Below are 26,006 nucleotides of genomic sequence, written 5' to 3' on the forward strand. Positions count from 1 at the left end.
TTCATCGATGACTTGCAGCGGTGACACCAGAAATCTTACCAGACGGCGGCAGTGTGCGACGACGATTCGCAGCCGGAGGAGGCAGCACGACGGGACAACGAAGAAGAAGATGGTGGAGAGAGAGAGAGAGAGAGTTGTGAGAAGAGTGTGGAAGCTTTGAGAGAGATAGAGAAAAGTGACCATTTTTTATGTTTTTATTTTAGGGGTAAATTTGTATTTTTACACAAAAACTAGCCAATTTTTAATTTTTTTTATTTGATAGGCTAATTTTTAATTTTACAATATGAAAGTGGACACTTCTATATATTACCTCTTAAATATATATATTAACATAAGTATACATGTAACACCCCAATTTTCATAAACTTTTTAATTTAAAATCTTGAAGAACTAATAGATAAAATAAAATATCTTGACTATCAACATTTAAAATAATTAAAAATCAATTGCCCAAAAACTAATTTAGTAACATGAAATAAACACGATAAACTGAAAAGTAACAAGTTCAACTTATATTTTCTATGGAAATACTAAATCTCTAGTCATTCTCGACTTCCATGGCCACCTCAACTCCAGAACTGCAAAACTGAAATGATAAAGGGGTGAGCATATTGAAAATATACTCAGTGAAAAACCATGCACATATTCACATACGCTTAAACATGCAAATAATTCACATTGTCATACACATATACTGATAATCTGATGGGCGAACTGAGAGCCCCTGAACATGTATTTCAACATGGCTAAATTTCTGAACATGTATTTCTACATGGCTGAACATGTATTTCAACATGGCTGATTTTCTGAACATGTATTTCTACATGGCTGAACATGTATTTCAACATAGCTGATTTTCTGAACATGTATTTCTACATGGCTGAACATGTATTTCAACATGGCTGATATTCTGAACATGTATTTCTACATGGCTGAGCAAGTACAATCAAACATGAACTAAGAGCATATAAAAACATACATGAATATAACCACAAGCATATAATCCCTCACCTTAAGATTGAAGCTTATAAATTCAATCAAGTCCCCAACAAGGATCCTAGTTACACCGCACCTAATTAAATAAATATAATGGTTTAATATGGATCCTACAATAACTTAAACTAAAGTTCTATAAATAAAATTTAATATATATATATATATATATATATATATATATATATATATATATATTTAAAAAAATGCAAGATCTATAAGAAATTAAATAAAACTTAGGTTTCAATGAAAAGAAACTTTATAAAAGTTATTGTCAATTTACAAGTATGTATATGCATATACGTAATGGACCTTCAATTAAAAACTAAAAATTTGTATTTCAAAATCCAATTGATGAGTTTATATATATAAAAAAGACGAAAATTGTTTGACTAAAACCATCAACCATAATTTTCGAAACACATTAAAATTCCAGGTTTGGTTAACAAAACAAAATTTATATATATATATATATATAGCAAACTAAGGTCAACTGCAACTTCACATTTTAATTCATAAAACTTTGCAAAACCAATTGTTATCCTTAGACGAATATTATTAATTAAATACACAATCAGCATAACATATTTAAGTTTAATATACTCAAGTAAAAGAAATACTCGAAAGTTTACGCAGAGTTCGAGATGGAAGGAAAGTCTCATATATGAATTTTGTTTGTGAAAAGCTACATTATCTTTTGGCAGCCGCACATATGTGAAAACAGATTTTGGCCATTGCTTGAAGAATGAACGAGAATTTAAGATTTAAAACCTTACGAAAATAAAAATAAAAATTGAGAAGAGTACCGATTCTTGATGGCTGCTTCGGGTTCTACGGGTGTGTCTTAGGGTTTGAAAATTGATCTCATATTTATATTAATCTTTAAAGAATTCTAGTTCTAATAGGAAACAAAAATAATACTACTACTACTACTACTAATAATAATAATAATAATAATAATAATAATAATAATAATAATAATAATAATAATAATAATAGATAAAATTAAGGGTGCATATCTATATGTATCATGTAATTATTTAAAAAAAATAAGCTATACATGAAAATACTATTAATTAAACTTATAAAATAAATCTAAATTATCGGGATGTTACAATACATTTGTGCGAACAAATGTAGATCTAATGCTTATTAAAAGTAAATATTGTTGTTAGGGTTCAAGATTTAGTGTGTTAAGGGTTTAGTTTTCAATGTTTAGGGTTTAGAAAATGTAATACTTTATATTGAATGAAGGTAAATACTAATATTAACATAAATATACATTTGTTCTAACAAATCATGTATATTTTATACTTATTCAAAGTATGTAACACCCCGCTTTTTCCTCGCTAAATTTAGAGTAATTTTGAACTTAGAAGTCATGATGATTCACGCCGGATATAAAGAAAATGAATTTATTTTAATTCCAACAAAAATGATTTACAAAAACATTTGTAAATTTAGTTATTAAATTTATATGCATTGCATATTTATTTATATTAAGCATTTAGCATCTACACGAGCTATTTATTTAAGCAAACACTGAACGATTATTACAGTTTTCATAGTACAACCCGGAAGACTTTTTATTTTATTCAATCACCTAATTTCTCCACCCACTCTTCCACATCCACCTACTCTTCCACCACTACACCCTTTTTCCTCCACCACTACTCCCACTACTCCCACTACATCCACCTACACCCACTCTTTCCACCCACTTTACACTTCACTCTCGGCTCTCACTAAATCTCTCTCTATACTCTCTTTTCCTCCATTGATGTCCATTGAAGAAAGCTTAGAGAAGCTTCATCAAACACTACTATGAGATAATCCACCATCCAATCCAATCAAATACTATCATATCTCATCAAATTCAAGAAGCTAGAGCTAAGATCAAAGTTGGAGCAAAGTCTTGATCACCTTTTAAATCCTTGAGTAAGTGATCTTAGATTATTTATTTGATCATATTAATGATATGTGAGTGAGTATATGATCATGATTGAGCAAGGAAATCACCCAACTTATTTTTATGAAACTTTCGAAAATTAGGAGCTTGAAACCCTACGAATTTTGTTGTTTATTTTCTTGACTTGGCTTGAGTTATATGATGATGGATTTGAGTTTATGAGATGATCTAGATGATTAATGATGGATGAGATTGAAGCTTGAGGTTGAGAAGTGAAAAATGAAAAATGTTAGTTTGAGGAAGAAGATGATATATATGTGTTTCTATATGTGATTTTGTTATATGATGTTGATTTGAAGATTTGAGTGGGTATATGATTTCTTGAGCATGCTATGATGTTAAGTGATGGTTTAGATTGATGATTAGAAGTGATGAAATGAGTTTTGGGATGAGTTGTTGTTGAGAATTATGATGTTATATTCAAGTTAGAGATATTATTAAGATATATAAGTTTTAAATACAAATTGGAGAATTTCGTAGGCCTACTGACCTACTGTGATCGATGGTTTGTCGATGTCTAATAGTTTTGAAAATTTTATAGCAAGTTTCTACATGAGTATTGAGTACCCTGGTAAAATTTCAAGCTATTTCAATTTCGTTTGATATTTCTTTAAAATGCAAAACCTAAACTGCACATTACCACCGAGAATTTCAGAGAACAGTGAAAAGAGTCATTCATTTCAGTAGCTTCCTGTGTGATATAGATTTCCAAATTTTTATGGTATTAACCTTATTGTGTTATCTAGATATCCACCAAATTTGAGCCCGGTTTGACAACGTGTACTATTTTCAAAAATCAAAGTTTTCGATTGCTCAAAACTGCCGAATATGGTAGATCGTGGTAAAAACGTCATATCTCTCAAACCACTTGGAGTTTTCGCCTCTACTTTTTTTTGTATGAAACTAGACTCGAAGATCTTTCTTTTGGTATGAGTCTCGAGTCCAGGAGATGTCAGAGTCAGAACAGATTAAATTTTGAAGTTGAACCAGTGTAAAAACAGAGCATGTTTTAATGATGTTTGATTGTGATTCTTATGTGCCTTATGTGATTGTGTTGCCTATGTGTTTGAATTTTCACTAAATTATTTTAGTGAATTTAAATCTCTTGATTTAAATTTTAATATTTAAGGTTGGGACTATTTATTTTAAATGAGGTCCGTTCTTTTATTTAATTTATTGATGGACTTTAAAAATGAAAACAAATTTTGGGATTAAACCCTCATTTTTATAATATTTCAAGGCTTTTTGAGTATGGATTTTAAATGGTTAAATTGTTTTATTTCATCTCAATGGATTTTAAAATGTTTTATTATTTATAAATGAATAATGGAATTTCTTATTTATTTACATGAAAAAAAAAATGAAATGTATAGAATGTTATAAAAATGGTGCATGATTTCTTTTATGTTCATGTGAACTTGTGATTTTTAATGATACTAAACTTGAGGATTTTATTTCTTTCTGTTTATTGTTTACGTGATTACGTGATATTATGTGGTTAGTCACGAGGTTATGTTGGTTTTCGATTGTCTTTAATGGAACGAATTATGGATGCTAGAACCCTAAAACACTAAAAGAAAATCGAGTAAGGATATTGTTGGTGTCCTTAACTCAAGAAATTTAGTTTTCAAGTATTTATTCATTAAATTTGAAAACCCGGCGTGATGAATCAAGTATGTTTAGTACATCCACAAATACATTAAGATTAGTTTCATGAGACCTATTAAGGATAGAATTTCTTGTAGGCTTTGTGATGACCAGGAGGATTAGCGCTACTTTTCCAAGACAGGTTTATATGTGTATGATCTTCAGGCTTTGCCTATCCAGGTGGGCTTACTTTCCAAATGTACAAAGTATGATTGAGTTATTAAGCTCTAAATGTTTTCAATGAAATGCAAATTGTTTATTTAATGTAATGAAAACTGTTTATCCAATAAAATATTTTGTGCACTCTGCTCTGTTTAAGGCTCGCATAAGTTAATCGATCGAGGTTCTCTTATGACCTAACACGTTGTTTGAGAATTGTGTACACCTATTAGCTGACTCGGTGGGTTGATCTCCATTCGAGCACTAATCATGTATGAGGCGTTATAAGGGTGCTCGACGGGATGTGTTCCGGAGCATTGGGTCCCAAATGGGAACTTGACTGGGTTACGCCCTCAGATCAAGTAAAGCGGGAGATATGGATCCGTCGGTGGCTAAAAGGTCCGGGATCACAGCGAGTAACAGAAAGGGAGTGTGACATGTGCGCACAAATGAAAAATGTTTTAACATGCTTAGAAGTTATTTCATTTTAAAACCTTCTAAGTCATGTCAAGTATAATTGGATAAACTGCTCTTACGAAAATATGAAACGTTTATGAAAATGCATGCCCACTAAGTACATTAGTACTTAGCCCAAAAATACTTTCAAATGTTTTCAGGTTGGCTGGCTGGTGCTGACGGGACGGAGCTGAGGCTAGAGATAAATTCATATGTTAGACTTCCGCTGTAGCAATTACTTATATCAGTCTTTTGTTTTCCCAACTTAAGATCTTCATGTTAAATTTCAAACGATATACTTGATCGAGCTTAGACTTTTCACTACTAAATTTAGGCCAATGAATGTCGGTTGTCAGAAGCATGAAACAAAACTTGTGATCCAAAGGGGCATAGCCCGACTTTCTATCCTATTTCGGGTTTTAACAAGGTATTTTCCTTGTTTATTTCTATGAATTATTCACACCTCGATTATATTTATTCATTCAAGAATTGGGCTGTGACAGAATGGTATCAGAGCATGAGTTTCCTTTCATGTCTCTGATAACCATAAGTTTTTGATGTCGAGTCTAGAATAGTATCTCTAGACTTCTAAGAATGTCAGTAGCCCTCAGCTCGCCGTCACACTGCCGCAACAAAGGTACGATAATAGTTTCAAAAATATACATATATGTATTTCAGATGTTATGAAAGTTTTCAAGAAAATGTGCGCCTTATGTTTATGATGTTATGTGAACTGCAAATTATTCTTCATGTTGTTATTTTGGGTCTTCGACTCATATAACTAAGCTCAATGTCGTGTTTGGGACAACCCGAGCCCTTAACGAATCAATGTATGTATGTATGTATGGTCGAGTTAGATTCCTTGAATCTTTCCGGCATAAGCAAAGTTTTTCATGAAAGGGACATTTAATGTCCATATGACTCAAAATTTCAAAGAAAGCAAATATATGTATGTATGTATGTATGCATGTATGAATGATGAGAAAGTTTTATGTTATCATTTTAGGTTCACTGCCTATATGATTAGAATGATGAGTTCTTTTACAAACCGTTTGAGAACCACCCAATAATGCCTTATGAATGTTAGTCGTGACAGCACCACTAGAACGGCATAGAATGGACTTATATGGTACCAATGATTATGATTGAAGTACTTAGAAGTAAGTGCTTTAAGTTAAAAGTTGACTTAGAGCTTTATAAAGAGATAAGAAGTTGACATGAATGGGGGCGAAGCTCCCATTTGACTGAGTAACTCGCCGTGCTGGGTCTGGCCAGCCCACATGACTATGATCTCGGTGATTGTCAATTTAGTCATCCCAATGTATAGACTCTCACTATGTAGTTGTCACAATAAGATTTTGCTTCCATCACGATAAGCATAATATGATTAGAATGAGTTCGTTTGTCACCAGTTCTCGAGATTATAGACATGGTGTTCTCACAATTAGAAAGATGCGATAACAATCAAGCTATGTAGCCGCACTGATAGTGAAGTCTAGTATCCCAAACTAGATTACCCAGATATACAATTTCGAGGACGAAATTTTTATAAGGAGGGAGGGATGTAACACCCCGCTTTTTCCTCGCTAAATTTAGAGTAATTTTGAACTTAGAAGTCATGATGATTCACGCCGGATATAAAGAAAATGAATTTATTTTAATTCCAACAAAAATGATTTACAAAAACATTTGTAAATTTAGTTATTAAATTTATATGCATTGCATATTTATTTATATTAAGCATTTAGCATCTACACGAGCTATTTATTTAAGCAAACACTGAACGATTATTACAGTTTTCATAGTACAACCCGGAAGACTTTTTATTTTATTCAATCACCTAATTTCTCCACCCACTCTTCCACATCCACCTACTCTTCCACCACTACACCCTTTTTCCTCCACCACTACTCCCACTACTCCCACTACATCCACCTACACCCACTCTTTCCACCCACTTTACACTTCACTCTCGGCTCTCACTAAATCTCTCTCTATACTCTCTTTTCCTCCATTGATGTCCATTGAAGAAAGCTTAGAGAAGCTTCATCAAACACTACTATGAGATAATCCACCATCCAATCCAATCAAATACTATCATATCTCATCAAATTCAAGAAGCTAGAGCTAAGATCAAAGTTGGAGCAAAGTCTTGATCACCTTTTAAATCCTTGAGTAAGTGATCTTAGATTATTTATTTGATCATATTAATGATATGTGAGTGAGTATATGATCATGATTGAGCAAGGAAATCACCCAACTTATTTTTATGAAACTTTCGAAAATTAGGAGCTTGAAACCCTACGAATTTTGTTGTTTATTTTCTTGACTTGGCTTGAGTTATATGATGATGGATTTGAGTTTATGAGATGATCTAGATGATTAATGATGGATGAGATTGAAGCTTGAGGTTGAGAAGTGAAAAATGAAAAATGTTAGTTTGAGGAAGAAGATGATATATATGTGTTTCTATATGTGATTTTGTTATATGATGTTGATTTGAAGATTTGAGTGGGTATATGATTTCTTGAGCATGCTATGATGTTAAGTGATGGTTTAGATTGATGATTAGAAGTGATGAAATGAGTTTTGGGATGAGTTGTTGTTGAGAATTATGATGTTATATTCAAGTTAGAGATATTATTAAGATATATAAGTTTTAAATACAAATTGGAGAATTTCGTAGGCCTACTGACCTACTGTGATCGATGGTTTGTCGATGTCTAATAGCTTTGAAAATTTTATAGCAAGTTTCTACATGAGTATTGAGTACCCTGGTAAAATGTCAAGCTATTTCAATTTCGTTTGATATTTCTTTAAAATGCAAAACCTAAACTGCACATTACCACCGAGAATTTCAGAGAACAGTGAAAAGAGTCATTCATTTCAGTAGCTTCCTGTGTGATATAGATTTCCAAATTTTTATGGTATTAACCTTATTGTGTTATCTAGATATCCACCAAATTTGAGCCCGGTTTGACAACGTGTACTATTTTCAAAAATCAAAGTTTTCGATTGCTCAAAACTGCCGAATATGGTAGATCGTGGTAAAAACGTCATATCTCTCAAACCACTTGGAGTTTTCGCCTCTACTTTTTTTTATATGAAACTAGACTCGAAGATCTTTCTTTTGGTATGAGTCTCGAGTCCAGGAGATGTCAGAGTCAGAACAGATTAAATTTTGAAGTTGAACCAGTGTAAAAACAGAGCATGTTTTAATGATGTTTGATTGTGATTCTTATGTGCCTTATGTGATTGTGTTGCCTATGTGTTTGAATTTTCACTAAATTATTTTAGTGAATTTAAATCTCTTGATTTAAATTTTAATATTTAAGGTTGGGACTATTTATTTTAAATGAGGTCCGTTCTTTTATTTAATTTATTGATGGACTTTAAAAATGAAAACAAATTTTGGGATTAAACCCTCATTTTTATAATATTTCAAGGCTTTTTGAGTATGGATTTTAAATGGTTAAATTGTTTTATTTCATCTCAATGGATTTTAAAATGTTTTATTATTTATAAATGAATAATGGAATTTCTTATTTATTTACATGAAAAAAAAAATGAAATGTATAGAATGTTATAAAAATGGTGCATGATTTCTTTTATGTTCATGTGAACTTGTGATTTTTAATGATACTAAACTTGAGGATTTTATTTCTTTCTGTTTATTGTTTACGTGATTACGTGATATTATGTGGTTAGTCACGAGGTTATGTTGGTTTTCGATTGTCTTTAATGGAACGAATTATGGATGCTAGAACCCTAAAACACTAAAAGAAAATCGAGTAAGGATATTGTTGGTGTCCTTAACTCAAGAAATTTAGTTTTCAAGTATTTATTCATTAAATTTGAAAACCCGGCGTGATGAATCAAGTATGTTTAGTACATCCACAAATACATTAAGATTAGTTTCATGAGACCTATTAAGGATAGAATTTCTTGTAGGCTTTGTGATGACCAGGAGGATTAGCGCTACTTTTCCAAGACAGGTTTATATGTGTATGATCTTCAGGCTTTGCCTATCCAGGTGGGCTTACTTTCCAAATGTACAAAGTATGATTGAGTTATTAAGCTCTAAATGTTTTCAATGAAATGCAAATTGTTTATTTAATGTAATGAAAACTGTTTATCCAATAAAATATTTTGTGCACTCTGCTCTGTTTAAGGCTCGCATAAGTTAATCGATCGAGGTTCTCTTATGACCTAACACGTTGTTTGAGAATTGTGTACACCTATTAGCTGACTCGGTGGGTTGATCTCCATTCGAGCACTAATCATGTATGAGGCGTTATAAGGGTGCTCGACGGGATGTGTTCCGGAGCATTGGGTCCCAAATGGGAACTTGACTGGGTTACGCCCTCAGATCAAGTAAAGCGGGAGATATGGATCCGTCGGTGGCTAAAAGGTCCGGGATCACAGCGAGTAACAGAAAGGGAGTGTGACATGTGCGCACAAATGAAAAATGTTTTAACATGCTTAGAAGTTATTTCATTTTAAAACCTTCTAAGTCATGTCAAGTATAATTGGATAAACTGCTCTTACGAAAATATGAAACGTTTATGAAAATGCATGCCCACTAAGTACATTAGTACTTAGCCCAAAAATACTTTCAAATGTTTTCAGGTTGGCTGGCTGGTGCTGACGGGACGGAGCTGAGGCTAGAGATAAATTCATATGTTAGACTTCCGCTGTAGCAATTACTTATATCAGTCTTTTGTTTTCCCAACTTAAGATCTTCATGTTAAATTTCAAACGATATACTTGATCGAGCTTAGACTTTTCACTACTAAATTTAGGCCAATGAATGTCGGTTGTCAGAAGCATGAAACAAAACTTGTGATCCAAAGGGGCATAGCCCGACTTTCTATCCTATTTCGGGTTTTAACAAGGTATTTTCCTTGTTTATTTCTATGAATTATTCACACCTCGATTATATTTATTCATTCAAGAATTGGGCTGTGACAAAGTAACTATAATCTCAATAAAAAAAATAATTATTCATATGAAGAAATGTAATATTTTAAATTTATTACTTTTTTTCTCGAAAATTATTAGTTTTACTCACGAAAACTTAAAATTTTAATTATTTGGTTAAGTAATTATAGTTGTAAGAAAAAATAACCATTGATGTGAACAAAGGTAATATTTAAATAATTATTCAAGTAATCATTGTCATAAGGAAAAGTAACTATTGATATGATGAAATGTAATATTTCTAAATTATTATATTTGTTCACGATAATTATTATTTTTAGGGTCAAGTATCAAATAAGCCCCTATCATAGTGGCCCTTATCACGTTTAGCTCCCTATAGTTGAAATCCTTAATTTCGAACAATCAGGCCCTCTGCCCTAACGGCGACTTAACACCGTTAACTATTTTATTTTTTTATTTTTTTTAATTTTAACACGTTAATTTTCACCGGAAACTCGTCGGAAACACTGTTTTGGGGAAGCCCTTCACCACCACCACCACCACCCACGGCGGCGGAACAATGGCGCCACCTTCCACAGCCTCCGCCCCTCTATTTCCTTTCCCTCTTCCTCTCTCCCGCATTACGTCTTCTCCCTCCTCCTCCGTTCCTCCTCCCTCACCTCCGCATCTCTCATCGACGCTGCAACCCGCCGCCGCATTCCCCTCTCTCCCCTTCCCCATATCGTCCAATCCTTAGCCTCCAACCTCCGCCGCAAATTCACATTCCCCTTCTCTACCTCTCCTTGCTCTTCCTCGGCGCTATCATCTCCTCTTTCGATCCCCTCTCTTCCAACTCCGATATCTCCCACCAGATCCACCTCACTAGACTGGCGATTGACCGTCGCCAGGCTGCTGCCGCTGCCCCAGGGGATGGTGGTGCTCGACTCTCCTGAGTTTGAATCCCTCCTGCTCCCTGCGACGCCAAATTTGATTCGTCGGAGGTGTTCCAGGACAACACGACGGCGATTCTCTATTCCTCTAGCACTATAGGGAGGGTGAAGGGGGTGTTTTCGGCAAAAATTAACGGTGTTGGAATTAAAAAAAATAGTTAACGGTGTTAAGTCACCGTTAGAGCAGAGGGCCTGATTGTCCGAAATTAAGGACTTCAGGTGTTTAGTTGGCCCAACTTCGACTATAGGGAGCTAAACGTGATAAGGGCCAGTATTATAGGGGCTTATTTGATACTTAACATTTATTTTTATTCATAAATGCATATCTTATGTTTATGGGTTAAGTATCAAATAAGCCCCTAACATAGATGCCTTTATCACGTATAGATCCCTATAGTCGAGGTTGGTTCAACTAAACCCCTGAAGTCCTTAATTTCGTGCAATTAGCCCCTCCGACTTAACGGCCATTTAACACCGTTAACTATTTTATTTTTTATTTTAATTTCATTGGTGGTGGGACCCACGCTTTCTTCTTCACCGAACATGCCGCAAACACATCTGGACTTCTTCCCTCCTCTCGCCGGCCGCCTTACCACCACCGCCCACGACGACGACACTTTCAGTTTGTTCCTCGACTGCAACAACATGGAAGTGGAGTTCGTTCATGCAGTTGGAACAAAAATGGATACCTTAAATAGTAGCTTCCTTCTTTCCACACAATGGCCTTTCTAATTGGGATGTCGTTTCAAAGCTTTTGCTAGCGGTACAAGTCACAGAGCTCGTCGATGGCGTTTTCATAGGCCGCACCGCCAGTCACGCCGTCATCGACGGTATCTCTTTCTGGCATTTCTTCAACTATTGGTCGGAGATCTCCAGCGGTTCTTACACCATTTCGAAGACCCCTGTTTTCAAGTCTTGGTTCCCCAGCAACGTTCCCGGCGACAAGCGGCCCCTCTGCCTTCCACGACTGGAGCAGGATTCTCCGCTCAGCTCCGTTCCACCTCCGTGGCTCGAGAGGATCTTCCATTTCAGCAAGCAAACCCCATCCAAAGGCCAATTTCAATTTCCGAAGCTGGCACCGACAAAATCTCCTCTCTACAAGAGCTCTCCGCCCATCTATGGCGGAGCGTTCCGCGCTGTTGGTATTCGGGAATGAGCCTCGATGTGATATATCCAGATGTGTTTCCGGCGAGCGGAGGGAAGAAGTTCAGTTGTGTTTCCGGCATGCTTGGTGAAGAAGAAAGCGTGGGTCCCACCACCAATGAAATTAAAAAAATAAAAAATAAAATAGTTAACGGTGTTAAACAGTTGTTAAATCTGAAGAGCTAATTGCACGGAATTAAAGACTTCGAGGGTTTAGTTGAACCAACCTCGACTATAGGGATCTATACGTGATAAGGGCCTCTATGTTAGGGGCTTATTTGATACTAAACCCTATGTTTATTAAAAGTAAATATTCCTATAAGGGTTCAAGATTTAGTGTTTAGGGTTTAGTTTTCAGGGTTTAGAGTTTAGAAAATATAATACTTTGCATTCAATGAAGGTAAAAACTTATATTAACATAAGTATAGATTTGTGCTAACAAATGTATATTTTATGCTTATTAAACGTAAATATTCCTATTAGGGTTTAGTATTCAAGGTTTAGGATTTAGTGGTAAGGGTTTAATGTTTAAAAAATATAATACTTTATATTGAGTTATGTTAAATATTTATATTAACATAAGTGACTCAACCCAAAACACCTAATGGATTGACTCGCAATCGTACGAGGTCATCCTAGTGTAATAAGCTAACCCAAGTCGTCTCTCAAGGAAGGCTAAACAGGGCTTTGATCATGCTACGCACAGAAAATAGGAAATAAACCTAAACACTCTAATCAGAAGTTTGGGTCTGACACTTTCTCTCCGATTAACTAATGCGTAATTAAAATAAAGCATATAAAGTTAACTAGGCAAAAGATAGGAAGCCAATAATAACGCAAGAAGGCAAACAAAGCTAGGGTGCTAAACTAGCAATCTAGAAGCAATCATCAATTCAACACCATAAACAACGATTATCTAGGCGAAATAACATATTAACATTTAATCAAATGAATGTTAAGCAAACACACATGGACAAACTAATTAGAACATGGCATTTGAACATTAACGAAATCAACTAGAGTTTCAAACTCAAACACTAAACCAAACGATCATAAACTCGTAAACATCTAAGATTAATAACTACCTAGGCAAGAAACTCAATCAAGCATAAGATTCGAATGCAAGAAAATCTTAATCTCCATAAAAGAAATCTCTAAATATTCATCAACAAGAAAGGAAAAGGGTAAACAATAGCAACAAACTACGAATCACGTAGATTATCTAAACTCAACAACAATTATCTCCAATCATCATATTAATCAAAACACAAAATAAAGATTCAAATAAACCAAAGGATTTAGAAAACCAAGAGAATCTAGAATCAACAACAATGAACTTCAATCTTCACATTCATCAAATACATAAAACACAAAACTCAATTAACCAAAAGATTCATAAAACCAAGAGAATATAGAATCAACAACAATAATCTTCAATCATCATATTCATTAAAGACAAGAAACAAAGACTTAAATAACCAAGGGATTCATAAACAAAGAGAATCAAAGGGAGTTCTTACAAAACATAGCAATCCAAGGAAAACCAATCCGATGAAGTGTTAATTGACATCCAAAGCAATCCAATGAATCCAAGATTGAAAGTAAGTGTTGTGGAACTCTAAAAACCTTAAGAAAGAGGTGAAAATCGCCTATGGAGGCTGCTGGAGACGAGAATGATAAAGTGAAACCCTAGAGATGGGTTTTAAACTAAAAAATTCGTAACTGCCAGAACACGCAGTAGGCGGCCGCCTAGAGAAGGCGGTGGCCTAGAAGTAGGCGGTGGCCTAGAGAAGGCGGTGGCCTAGAAGTAGGCGGTGGCCTAGCGAAAGCGGTGGCCTAGAAGTAGGTGGTGGCCTAGAGAAGGCGGCCGCCTCTGGCTACAGCAGTTGTCCCGTTAGTTGCCTCTTGATCCAAAAACGCTCACAACTTCACGAAAAACTTCCCAAACTCCGGAATCCTGCACCAACAAGAAAAAGCAGCAAACAGCACTCGGGCAAGAATAACACGGCACGAAAAAGCACAAAGCATGCTCGAAAGTGTATCACACAACTCAACAATAACACTAAGAAACAAGGTAAACAATAAGTATACATTTGTGCGAAAAAATGTAGATCTAATGCTTATTAAAAGTAAATATTGTTGTAAGGGTTCAAGATTTAGTGTTGAGGGTTTAGTTTTCAAGGTTTAGGGTTTAGAAAAGGTAATACTTTATATTGAATGAAGGTAAATACTAATATTAACATAAGTATACATTTGTGCTAAGAAATGTACATTTTATACTTATTAAAAGTAACTATAATCTTAATAAAAAAAATAATTATTCATATGAAGAAATATAGTATTTCAAAATTATTATTATTTTTCACGAAAATTATTAGTTTTACTCACGAAAACTTATAATTTTAATTATTTGGTTAAGTAATTATTGTTGTAAGAAAAAATAACCATTGATGTGAATAAAGGTAATATTAAATAATTATTCAAGTAATCATTGTCATAAGGAAAAGTAACTATTGATATGATGAAATGTAATGTTTCTAAATTATTACATTTGTTCACTATAATTGTTATTTTTAGGGTTAAGTATCAAATACGCCCCTATCATAGTGGCCCTTATCACGTTTAGCTCCTTATAGTCGAAGTTGGGCCAATTAAACTCTTGAAGTCCTTAATTTCGAACAATCAGGCTCTCTGCCCTAACGGCGACTTAACACCGTTAACTATTTTATTTTTTTAATTTTTTTAATTTTAACACGTTAATTTTCGCCGGAAACTGGCCGGAAACTCACCGGAAACACTGTTTTGGGGAAGCCCTTCACCACCACCACCCACGGCGGCGGAACAATGGCGCCACCTTCCACAGCCTCTGCTCCTCTATTTCCTTTCCCTCTTCCTCTCTCCCGCATTACGTCTTCTCCCTCCTCCTCTCTCCCGCATTACGTCTTCTCCCTCCTCCTCCGCTCTGTTGGATTTGTATACTGAAAGCAAGAACTTTATGCTTGTATACAATGATTCCTGTTTTCACTATTCTTATCTCCTATCTGATTGTGTTCATGATTGCATATGTATGTTCTTTATCTCTGTATAAGTAGATTATATGGTGTGTTGTAGATCACAGAAGACCATATAATTGGAATAACCTTAAGAGATATAATATGATCACAGCCGAAATAACTCTAGGACAAGTTATTGGTTTAGGCTGCAGTATAGATGGAAGTAGTTTGTCTTGGCTACTTGTCTATACTGGTACGTCATTACGTATTGATAGGACCACAGTTTGAGATGTATTCTTCTATCTGACTTAAGTGAAGAATCAAGATCTCGGTGACTTATAAATCTTAATACTAATAAGTATTCAGATATATATATTAATTCGTATATCACTTTGACTTACTATGGGTGAAAGTTATATACTAACTCGAGTACTCTGTATCTTGGGTGATAGCGGTTAATATATGATATTTGATTATCTGTATTAGTACCCGTATCCGGTATAGGATAATGACATCCCCTTAAGGAGCTCAATAAGGTTTATTACGCTAAACCCTGCAGGTTGATTAAGTTCAGGCGTAATAATAAAGTTTGAGTGGTACTGCTTAAGGAATTATTAAGAGATTAATTAATTTAAGCTGTCAAAGCTCTAATTAATTAATGGATGTCGGATATTTTAAATACAGAGATTTAATAAGTCTAAATACAAGCCCCGACTCATCACCGGCAATAAAGGGGTAAGTCAGTATCGGTTCTCTAGTGGAATGAACTGATATTTATAAATTAATTATGGTCTGGGCTGACCATAGATAAATTAATTTATTTGAGGCCCATCTTTATTCCTTGTATCTGGTCCCTGGGCTGGCCCAATGTCTCCTAGCCCAAGTAGGGCAGATTTTCGGCCCTCACCTAGAAACTGGCGCCCCCTCAAGGTTTTCTGTATTATTAAATACAGCTGTCAGCTCTCAGGAAAATACACTGAAAAAATTAGGGTTTTTGAGAGCAGAGATAGGCGTAGGAAACGTGAGTGGTCATTCTGTCTTGGGAATTTCCATAGCTCGTTGTCCATCCAACGTTGGGAATTGAGCGGGATACAGTCGAGAAGATCAGAGCTGGAGTCAGATTCTTTCGACGCGATCATCAACAGCTTGTGCATCCGATTCTCAAGTAAGTTTTCCTAACACCTATGTGCAGCTGTTAAATTCATAGGAGCATGTTAGGATTTAATCGTTGTATGATGAATTAATAATAATCCAAGAAACGATCATCGGGCAAACGGAGCATTAATTCAGTTTAATATTCCTTCACGCTCCTCCTCCCCCACCTCCGTCTCTCTCATCGACGCCGCAACCCGGCGCCGCATCCCCCTCTCTCCCTTTCCCCATATCGTCCAATCCCTAGCCTCCAGCCTCTGCCGCAAATTCACATTCCCCTTCTCTACCTCTCCCTGCTCTTCCTCGGCGCTATCATCTCTCCTTCCAATCCCCTCTCTTCCGACTCCGATATCTCCCACCAGATCCACCTCACTAGACCGGCGATTGCCTTCGTCACATCTGCAACCGTCACTACAAAAAAAGGCTTTTAGTGACGACATTTTTTATTACTATGTGTGCCAAAGTCGTCACTAAAGCATCCTAGTGACAACTTTTGTGGTCGTCGGTAAGTCGCAGCTATATCAACTGTCGCTAAAAGCTACTGTGACGATAACAAAATATTGTCACTACAAATCTAATTAATGTGACGGATGATGTTGCCACTGAATATGATTAAATTGTGACGAATTTATTTTTGTCACTATATTTTAAAATTTGTAGCCATGTTTCAAGCTTGTCACAATAGTTTCTGTTTGCAGTGACATGATACTGTCGTCACTATAATTACGTAATTTAGTGACATGATACAAGCGTCACTAAATTTTCCAGTCAATAGTCACAATGTATTTGTCGTTACTACAACTTTCTCATTTAGTGACATGATTTTTACCGTCACTATATAAACCAATATGTAGTCGCATGCTTTTATCGTCATTAAAACGTAATCATTTTGTCACATGTTATAATCACCACTACACATGTATAATTATAGGAATTATTTTAATATTAAAAACTTATTTAAGAAAAGGGCGTGATCACGTTTATTTCTAAAAAATCGAATTGTAAAATATATAGAAGCTTCTTTAAGTAAAGACATGATGTTAGGTCCGGAGGGTCTCGAATAGGTGTATGGGGGGAGGGGAAATACACCTATAGGTTATTTTTGAAAATGAAACTTGAAACACAAACTGACTCAACCTTTTTAGTTAAAAGAGTTTTATCAAAACAAGGTTGACGAATGATACTGAATACTCTTCAGTAAAGAGTTATCAGTTAAAGTCAAAGACTTTAACTAATACACGTAAAGCTTCATTCGAGTTTGTTAAACAGAGAGACGTTATGAATCTTACTGACTATCCGGAGATAGATCAGTTAGACTAATAACACACGCAGCGGAAAACTTTTGTTTCGAAATAGCTTGTGAGATTAATCACATTGTCAACAGTTAAGTTTCTCTTTGCAGTTAATCAGTTTTCAGTTTAAGAAAGTTTGAACACAAGTAAGAAGGTAAATACTGAAAGCTGTAAATAATACAGAGATTTTTACGTGGTTTGGAAAACACTTCCTACATCCACGGTCAGTTGATCAGACCGATAACTTCACTGGGCATGTGCTTACGGGTGTACAGCAAACCTGGACAACTGAAGATCCTATCTCCAGTACCAACACACCTGGTTGGATTTCTCACTCTTAGCGCACATTGGGCACTAAGATCTCTTCGGAAACAGAGCACTAGTATGAACTCCTGACAACTCAAACTCTCGATTCGGTCGTTTGAAAAGAGGTTCGAAAACTTGCCAACTAAATTACAAAGAACAACTTCTCTGTAATCAGTTATACCTAGGCTTTGGATATATAATATTTACCTAAGTTCAAAGAGAATGTATGTAATCAGCAGTGACTTATTTTTGGCTTTGTGATTCTCTTCTTCGATTCAAACTTTGGAATGGCTTTAAATGCTGAGTGACGAATTCGGCAGCGTTTCAGCTTATGTAGATGAATCGGTGAAGATTGAAGTGATCCTCGAGCTCTATTTATAGGAGACGTCTTGAATAGATTCGTTGGCTGAAATGGTCTTCAAAAATTCTTCCGTTAGAGAGTAATTTGAAGTTAGGCTGAGGCTTCAATCTTCGAGGTTTCTTTGTTTGGTGAGAACGGCTACATTGAAGAGCAGGAGATAGGACATCCCTGAAAAAAGGTAGTCACCAAAAGGAGTGGCCTCTGTAGAGAAAGGACGATCCTGAGATCTCTGCATTTAATGCAGTTGTACTTCTGGAGTGTGTGGCTTCCTTTAAACTTTAGACGTTCAGTCCGAGGAAGAATGTTTAACTGATACTTGATTTTAGTATCAGTCCGCTGAATCCACGTGGCTCGCATTAAATAATCAGTCGTAACTGACTCTTGGACTGGTTAGTCAAATATCAGTATTTGACTTTGCCTTAATCGTTACATTAGTCGACAACTTCAGTCTTCAGTATTCAGTCCTACGGCTTCAGTCTTTAGTCTTCAGAACAACAACTAAACTAGATAGAGAACTCTAACAAATGAGTTCGAACAGTTCTAGTCTATTACAAGTGAAACCTAAGAATTTTGGTATCATCAAAACTAGGATTAGGATATTTCATTAAGTTCCCAACACGTGATCACGCTAGTTTGACAGTATTGTTTCATAAGACGTTGAAAATTTTAAGCGTGATCAAGCTTATTTATAAAAAGTCAAATCTAAATTGCAAAATTGAGGCAGAAACATATTTATGAAATAGCATAAAATCATGTTTTTCTAATAAATTAAAGATAAACTTAGTTAACTAACTTTACATTAATTAGAACTCGATATTTGACTACTTTGATTTAGGCCTTGAATGATAGCAGAGAGTTTAGCTCTCAAAAGATCTTCTACTTGAGATTGAAGATTCACTTGGTGGTTGCTAATTTGAGTTTCTCTAGACTTAAACCGAGAGGCCAACTCTTCGTTTTTTTTCTTTAGCTCTTCATTCTCTTTTTGCAAATCAAGATTAATCATCTCTTCTCTTTTCGATAGTGGCTTCAATCCATCTCCACATGCACCAAGTCGGCTCGACTTTTCCTCGCTGAGAACCTTGACTAAAGCCACGTCTTCTGACATAAGACCGTCATCATCTTCAATGTTTTCAATCTGCAACCTCATAAGCTCATCTTGAATAGTAATTTATATTAGTATTTATAATTTCCATAATACATATAGACACAATAATTAACTATTCACTCACATAAACTTCCTTTGAGGATTCATCTATCGATTCTTTTTTTGTATTACTATACCGGCTCAATCTCCATGCAGTTGTACGAGTAGGATTCTCTCTATTCTGATCGCTAATTTTCTACAAATGAACAATACTAAGCATAAGTAGACAATTTATAAAAGGGCGTGATTACGTTTATTTTGAACTATTATTTCAATAATCAATCACTACATACTTATTGAAATTTTGAAGACCATATTTTGAAAACCATATACAAAAACATGTGATCACGCTTATATGATAATTAGTTTTTCTACAGGAACTATCATTTCAACAATCAATCACTGCATAGTATTTTGAAGACCATATACAGAATAACTTGATCATGCTTATATGATAATTAGTTTTTCTACAGAAAATTGCAATACAAGCGTGAACACACATTTTTCCATAAAAAAAACTAGCAAATTATCAAACAAATTAGAAAATAACAACACAAGCGTGAACATGTCTTTTTCTATCAGATCAGATACTTGAAGAATTTTTTGTAAAAAAAAAAAATCCACTAAATCCTAAACAAAGACTTCTCATGCACCAATGAGACCACAAATTATGAGTACAAATTGTTGAACCAACAAACCTTTGAGAAGACTGCCTTTTTTTTGCACCGACAAACCTTTTGTAACTCCCTGAACTTTTCGTTTGGTAGAACCTACAACATATAAACAAATATGAGCAATTATGTAATGAAACTAAGCAAAGAATATCTAAAAATATACTCCCTCCATAGAGATTAAGAAAACTAAATTAAGGGGAGGGAGGAGTTTAATGAATTTTTAAGGAGTTCAAAACTAGGAATTAAACCAGAAAATATTCCAAGTATCCCAAGTATTTCACGAAAACTGCAGATTAAACTTTCAAAATATCTCCAAAATTCATATGGGTTTCCACGAAAATTTCCCTTACATGTTCCAAGAATCACAATTTTTGCCATACCAAAATCTCTAACATAATCAAGAAATTGGGGCTCTCGCCCCATGAAACTTGCAAAAAGAAATCAGATAAACCCCTTTTTTCACAATGTTGAGATTTGCAGGTGTGCTTGGACCCCTGTGTGCGAAAACCCCCCTTTGCAAAATCTAATGTTCGAAACCCCTGTGCGAAAATTAATAGAGATCTCACGAATCTGAGTAGGAAGCTTCTAGAATCGGCGAGGCTAAGCACGATTACGATGAGGAAGGCGAGGATGAGGAGCTAGAGGAGCCACACGGTGAAAGGATCTGGAGTGGACAACGCGCCGCACCGCTGGACAGCGAACGGATCTGGAGTGGACGGGTTAGAGCCGAGGTGGTGGGGAAGAGAAGAAAGGAGGTGCGGTTGCTGTCTGCGGGCGGGGCGACGTTGGACGGTGGCGGTGGCGGTGGCGTGAGGCAGAGAGGGAAGGAGAGAAGGCGGTGAAGAAAAATCTGAGAGAGGGAGAGATGTCCAACGTGAATGTAACTTTAGGGTTAAGATTAGTATTAATAATACTGTCAAAAAAAAAGATTAGTATTAATAAAGTGTTTTTTTTGTGACATTATTAAAAAATTAACTAATACATCCTCCTGTGTGATACTTATTTTATCGTCTTGTTTAATTTTTTTAATATTATTAATAATATTAGTAAAGTATTTTTCTGTGACATTATTAAGAATTTAACTAGTACGTTCTCTGGTGTGATACGCGATTATAAATTGAGGATATTTTCAATAATATAATTTAGAATATTTATTGGTTATATGATTATAATTAAAAAATAAAATTGATGAATTATTTATTATGTAAAATAGCTCTAATCAATAAAGAAGAATTCATTTTTTAATTGGAGACGTATCATATGAATGACCCAAGATCTTGGCAAAACATTTTTTTTAACTAATCATCATCATCATCATTATTAAAATTTTCACCAAAATATCTAAATATTTTTTCTTTCAAATTTTATTGTTAGAGTCAATGTTGACTCCGAAAATGTTGGGACCAATGTTGATAACATTCGTGTTTCAATGTTGGGTGGAATGTTGATAACATTCATGGTGTCAACATTTCTGGGTTTCAACCAACATTCCGAAGTCTGCCTTGACTCCATACTTTGACTCTCCATTGGTAAATGTATATATTTAATCTTTACCTTTCTTTCACGATTTCTTATTCTTTGGTTGTGAAATAATAGTCTTATGTTTGTTGACCACGTTTCTAATAAGTGGATAGGCGGTTATGCATGGTTCAAAGTAGTGGGAAGGTTGTTGCTATTTTTCAAGAACCATGATCTCGTAACCAACATCCCAAGGCTGGTCGACTAGCAGTTATTGAAGACGGATTGCAGCAGTTATAGGAAGGTTCTGGAAGTGGGAAGTGGATGAAACCAACCACGATATGAAGGCCTATAAATGCAGCAAGAAACTTCAATCATCCTTACGTTTTGGAAGTGCATTATCTGCGACTTAACATTCACTCACAGCCAATTCGTCATTTTCCTGCTGCAAACGTGTCACCGGTTCTTCAAGGATTGCTTTGACGAAGTAGACTTAGGCAGCCAATCTGTAAAGTCTATCTTTGTATCGATGGGACGTCGAGGGCAAGAGTTGAAGTGCAAGGCCATTGGAGCGTAGCAGGTTGTTTGCTTTGTCCGATTAACTTTTGTTATTCGGCTGTTTTGGGTTCTGTGTTGTATCAACATTGTAGTACTGAAAGTAGATAGGTTGGTTTATCTTAGGCAGCCATTCTGTAAAGATAGATCTCCAATAAGATCCAAATCTGTACTATGTATTGTTGATTCAACATAGTGAATTTAGCCTTGAGGCACTCACGGGTTATTTATAATCCGTGAAAAAAATATTCCTGTGTGTTTTTACTTTCCGCTGCATGTTGGTTATAATGTTATTAACATTCTGTTGACAACATTGTATCCAACATTACTCTTTTATTTACACAGTTTTACTTTGTTGGTAATTTGGGGCACTAAACTCTTTCATTTATATTTGTATTTCACAACATATTTTCTCGATGCATTAATGAACTGTAAATCCAAAAATTATTAGTGACGACTTTCGCTATTAAAATTGACCTACCAAAATTAAAGTTTACTGTTTACATTATATTAAAATAATTTATAATTCAATAATATTTTTTATGCTCCATATGATTATATTATCTTAAATAGCAATCGTCCTAATTATTTTCAAAATTATTAAACGAAAAAATAAAGTGTATTAATAATTTTATTAAATATCTTGAATGTGTGTTTGTGCGTGTTAATATACTCTAACGAATTATTTATAGTTAATGATATGTAGTTTAATTTTAAAATTTGTATTTTGATAAAATAATAAAAAATACAACCTAAGAACAATTATTCTATAATAGAAGAGTAAGGAGGATAACATTTGAAATATTTTTTATGCTTAAAATGGGTAATTTAATTCGATCAAATTCGGCCAATCTTCAATTAAACTCTCGAACCGAAATAATAATTGATTCTGCCAACAAAAAAAAAATTGAGTTTACAGTTGTAGTACTATAGTTGGGAAAATAAATTTGCTATGATTATGTTACTATATAGATAAAATCAAATTTGTAACACCCCATTCTTTTCTTGCTAAGTTTAGAATTATTTTGAACTTAGAAATTTAGATGATTCACGTCGGATAAAAGAAAATGAATTTATTTATTTTAATTCCAACAAAATTTATTTACAATTTTTTTTTTTTTGTAAATTTTTAGCTATTTTGATTCTTTTGCATTTCATATTTACTAAAGTTTGATCATTTAAAGTTTTTAACGAGTATTTTAAATTTACAAGACCTGAATATATTTTGCATATCAATTTAATTTTTATGCTATAAGAATTTTAATTGGCCAACAACACATCATAGCCCTTGAAATTTCTTTCCATCAGCTATAATATCTTTCTCCGTGTGTATACCTCATTCAAGTACATAGGTATCGCCTTCACCATACCACCTCCAACAGTCATTTCCTTCACTTCCCATCACCCACGTCTCTAAGACACAATTCATAGACCAAACTTCAGCTATACTTCAACTGAGTTTCTACACTCTCCATTCAAACTTCCCACACAAATTTCTCAACCAGAGATAGAGCTCCAGTTCAGTCCAGAAACAAACAACATTTTCATCAAGGTTTCATTTCAAATTCACTATTGAAGCAGACTGCCAAATCAAAACCACCAACATGTTCATCAACTCAAGGTTTTATTTCAACCAAAGTAGACAACAACTCAACCTTTCATTTTTAGAAAAATACATTCATACATATGTTCGCATACATGTCTATACATTTTGAATATGCAAATATGAGTAGCAATGTATATTTATAGGAAAAGACTTGACCTTGATTTCTTTATGAACTGTACAAGATGCAAACTTTTACTTTTAGAAGAACTAAAACTGATCTAAACCGGAACCTTGCATTCACTGATGTAAGAAAGAAAGAAATGATGGAGGGAGATAGACTGGTGCTGTTGTGAACTGTGTGCGTGTGCTTGAGTCGAGTCAGGGCAGGGGAGGCTGAGCTTGGGAAGCTCCGGCGGCAGCGCTGACCTTCGTGGGGGTGGGTCTGAACTGTGGTGATTTGAGGAGTGTTGTGAGAGAGAGAAGTGAGGGAAGAAGAATAGGGGGGCTGGAGTTGGTCGGTGGCGGCCACTGGCTGCCATTGCTAGAGAATCGGAGAGGGTGGAGCGGCGTCTTCGCCCAGTTCGGAGAGTTGCGAGACAGAGGGTGTTCCGGCGGCGCCGCTGCTTGGAATCCGGGCGGTGGCGGCTGGCAGGTGTTGGGTGCGGTTCAGTATTAAGAGAGAGGTGAGGAGGGAGCCGGCGACAGCGGCCAAGGGCTGTTCTCGCCGGAGAAGGTGAAGAGGGTGTCCGTCTGTGTCTGTGTAAGTGAAAGAGTCGGAGGGAAGAGAGAGCAGAGAGGTCGAGGGAGAGAGGCGACTGGCCGGTGGGTTCTCGTCGGAGGAGGAGCTGCGGCGGCGACTTTTCCAAAGGGAGGAGGGCGCCGCTGCTGAGTGTGTGTCCGTGTGTGTGTGCGTGAGTGGTGTTTGAAGAGAGAATGAAACATATGAGTTAGGGATTGGATTGTGGACCTTATTTTGAAGTGTTGGGCTCAAAACCTGGGCCTGAATATTTGGGCTGTAGATTTATTTTATTTATTGGGTTCATGTTAATATTATTATGTGCATATATGATTAAGCATGAAATGATTTGCATCAAGTATTTTTGTGAGTGAAAGCATTCATAATTTAATTGGTTTATTCATAAATTCAATTATTTAAGAAAATCGAGTAAGGATATTGTTGGTGTCCTTAACTCAATAATTTAGTTTTCAATTATTTATTTACTAAATTTTGGAAACCCGGCGTGATGAATCAAGTATGTTTAGTACATCCACTAAGACTTTAAGATTAGTTTCATGAGACCTATTAAGGATAGAATTTCTTGTAGGCTTTGTGGACCAAGGGGATTAACACTGCTTTCCCAAGATGAGTTTATGTGATTATGATCTTCAGGCTTTGCCTAACCAGGTGGGCTTACTTTCCAAATGTATAAAGTATGATTGAGTTATTAAGCTCTAAATGTTTCAATGAAATGCAAATTATTTATTCAATGAAATGCAAACTGTTTATCCAATAAAATGTTTATGTGCACTCTGCTCTGTTTAAGGCTCGCCACAACGAATCAATTGAGGTTCTCTTATGCCTAACACGTTATTTGAGAATTGTGTACACTCGTTAGCTGACTCGGTGGGTTGATCTCCATCGGGCACTAACTAAGAGGCGTTATAAGGGTGCTTGCTGGATGTGTTCCGAAGCATGTAATGTAAGGGCCTGCCTGGGTAGCGTCCCGAGGTCAATTCAACTTGTCTGAGTTACGTCCTCAGGGCAAGTGCAATGGGAGAAATGGATCCGTCGGTGGCTAAAAGGTCCGGGATCACAGCGAGTAACAGAAATGGAGTGTGACATGTGCGCACAAATGAAAGAAATTATTTTAACATGCTTAGAAGTTTTTTCAATTTAAAACCTTCTAAGTCATGTCAAGTATGATTGGATAAACTGTCTTTACGAAAATATGAAATGTTTATGAAAATGCATGCCCACTGAGTACATTAGTACTTAGCCCAAAAATACTTTCAAATGTTTTCAGGTTGGCTGGCCGGTGCTGACGGGACTGAGCTGAGGCTAGGATTCAATTTCTATATAGACTTCCGCTGTAGTAATAACTCTTATACACCTTTTGTTTTCTCAACTTAAGATGACTTCATGTCGAGCTTCAATTTAAAATTTCTAGTTTTATGTTAATGAACGTCGGTTGTCAGAAATATGAAACAAAACTTGTGATCCAAAGGGGCCTAGCCCGACTCGTTATCTTATTATTCGGGTTTTAACAAGGTTGTTCCTTGTTTATTTC

General features: G+C 35.4%; 2 long non-coding RNA genes across 4 annotated transcripts; one reads left to right on the forward strand and one right to left on the reverse strand.

The window, feature by feature from the left end:
• Nucleotides 1–2,327: 2,327 nt before the first annotated feature.
• LOC131019856 (uncharacterized) lies at nt 2,328–26,006 on the forward strand. 2 transcript variants are annotated; one of them, XR_009100499.1, is made up of 5 exons: nt 2,328–2,931; nt 4,708–4,789; nt 5,386–7,399; nt 9,176–9,257; nt 25,743–26,006. It is a non-coding gene; the product is annotated as an uncharacterized LOC131019856 (long non-coding RNA). The 2 variants fall into 2 exon arrangements; XR_009100498.1 differs by lacking the exon at nt 25,743–26,006 and adding an exon at nt 9,854–10,119.
• Nucleotides 19,001–21,005, reverse strand: LOC131019857 (uncharacterized). Of its 2 annotated transcripts, XR_009100501.1 has the most exons (4): nt 20,774–21,005; nt 20,184–20,255; nt 19,571–19,681; nt 19,001–19,496 (listed from the first exon to the last, which is right to left on the reverse strand). It is a non-coding gene; the product is annotated as an uncharacterized LOC131019857 (long non-coding RNA). The 2 variants fall into 2 exon arrangements; XR_009100500.1 differs by having other exon boundaries at nt 20,184–21,003.

The sequence above is a fragment of the Salvia miltiorrhiza genome, chromosome 4 (assembly GCF_028751815.1).
Source record: "Salvia miltiorrhiza cultivar Shanhuang (shh) chromosome 4, IMPLAD_Smil_shh, whole genome shotgun sequence".
Taxonomy (NCBI): domain Eukaryota; kingdom Viridiplantae; phylum Streptophyta; class Magnoliopsida; order Lamiales; family Lamiaceae; genus Salvia; species Salvia miltiorrhiza.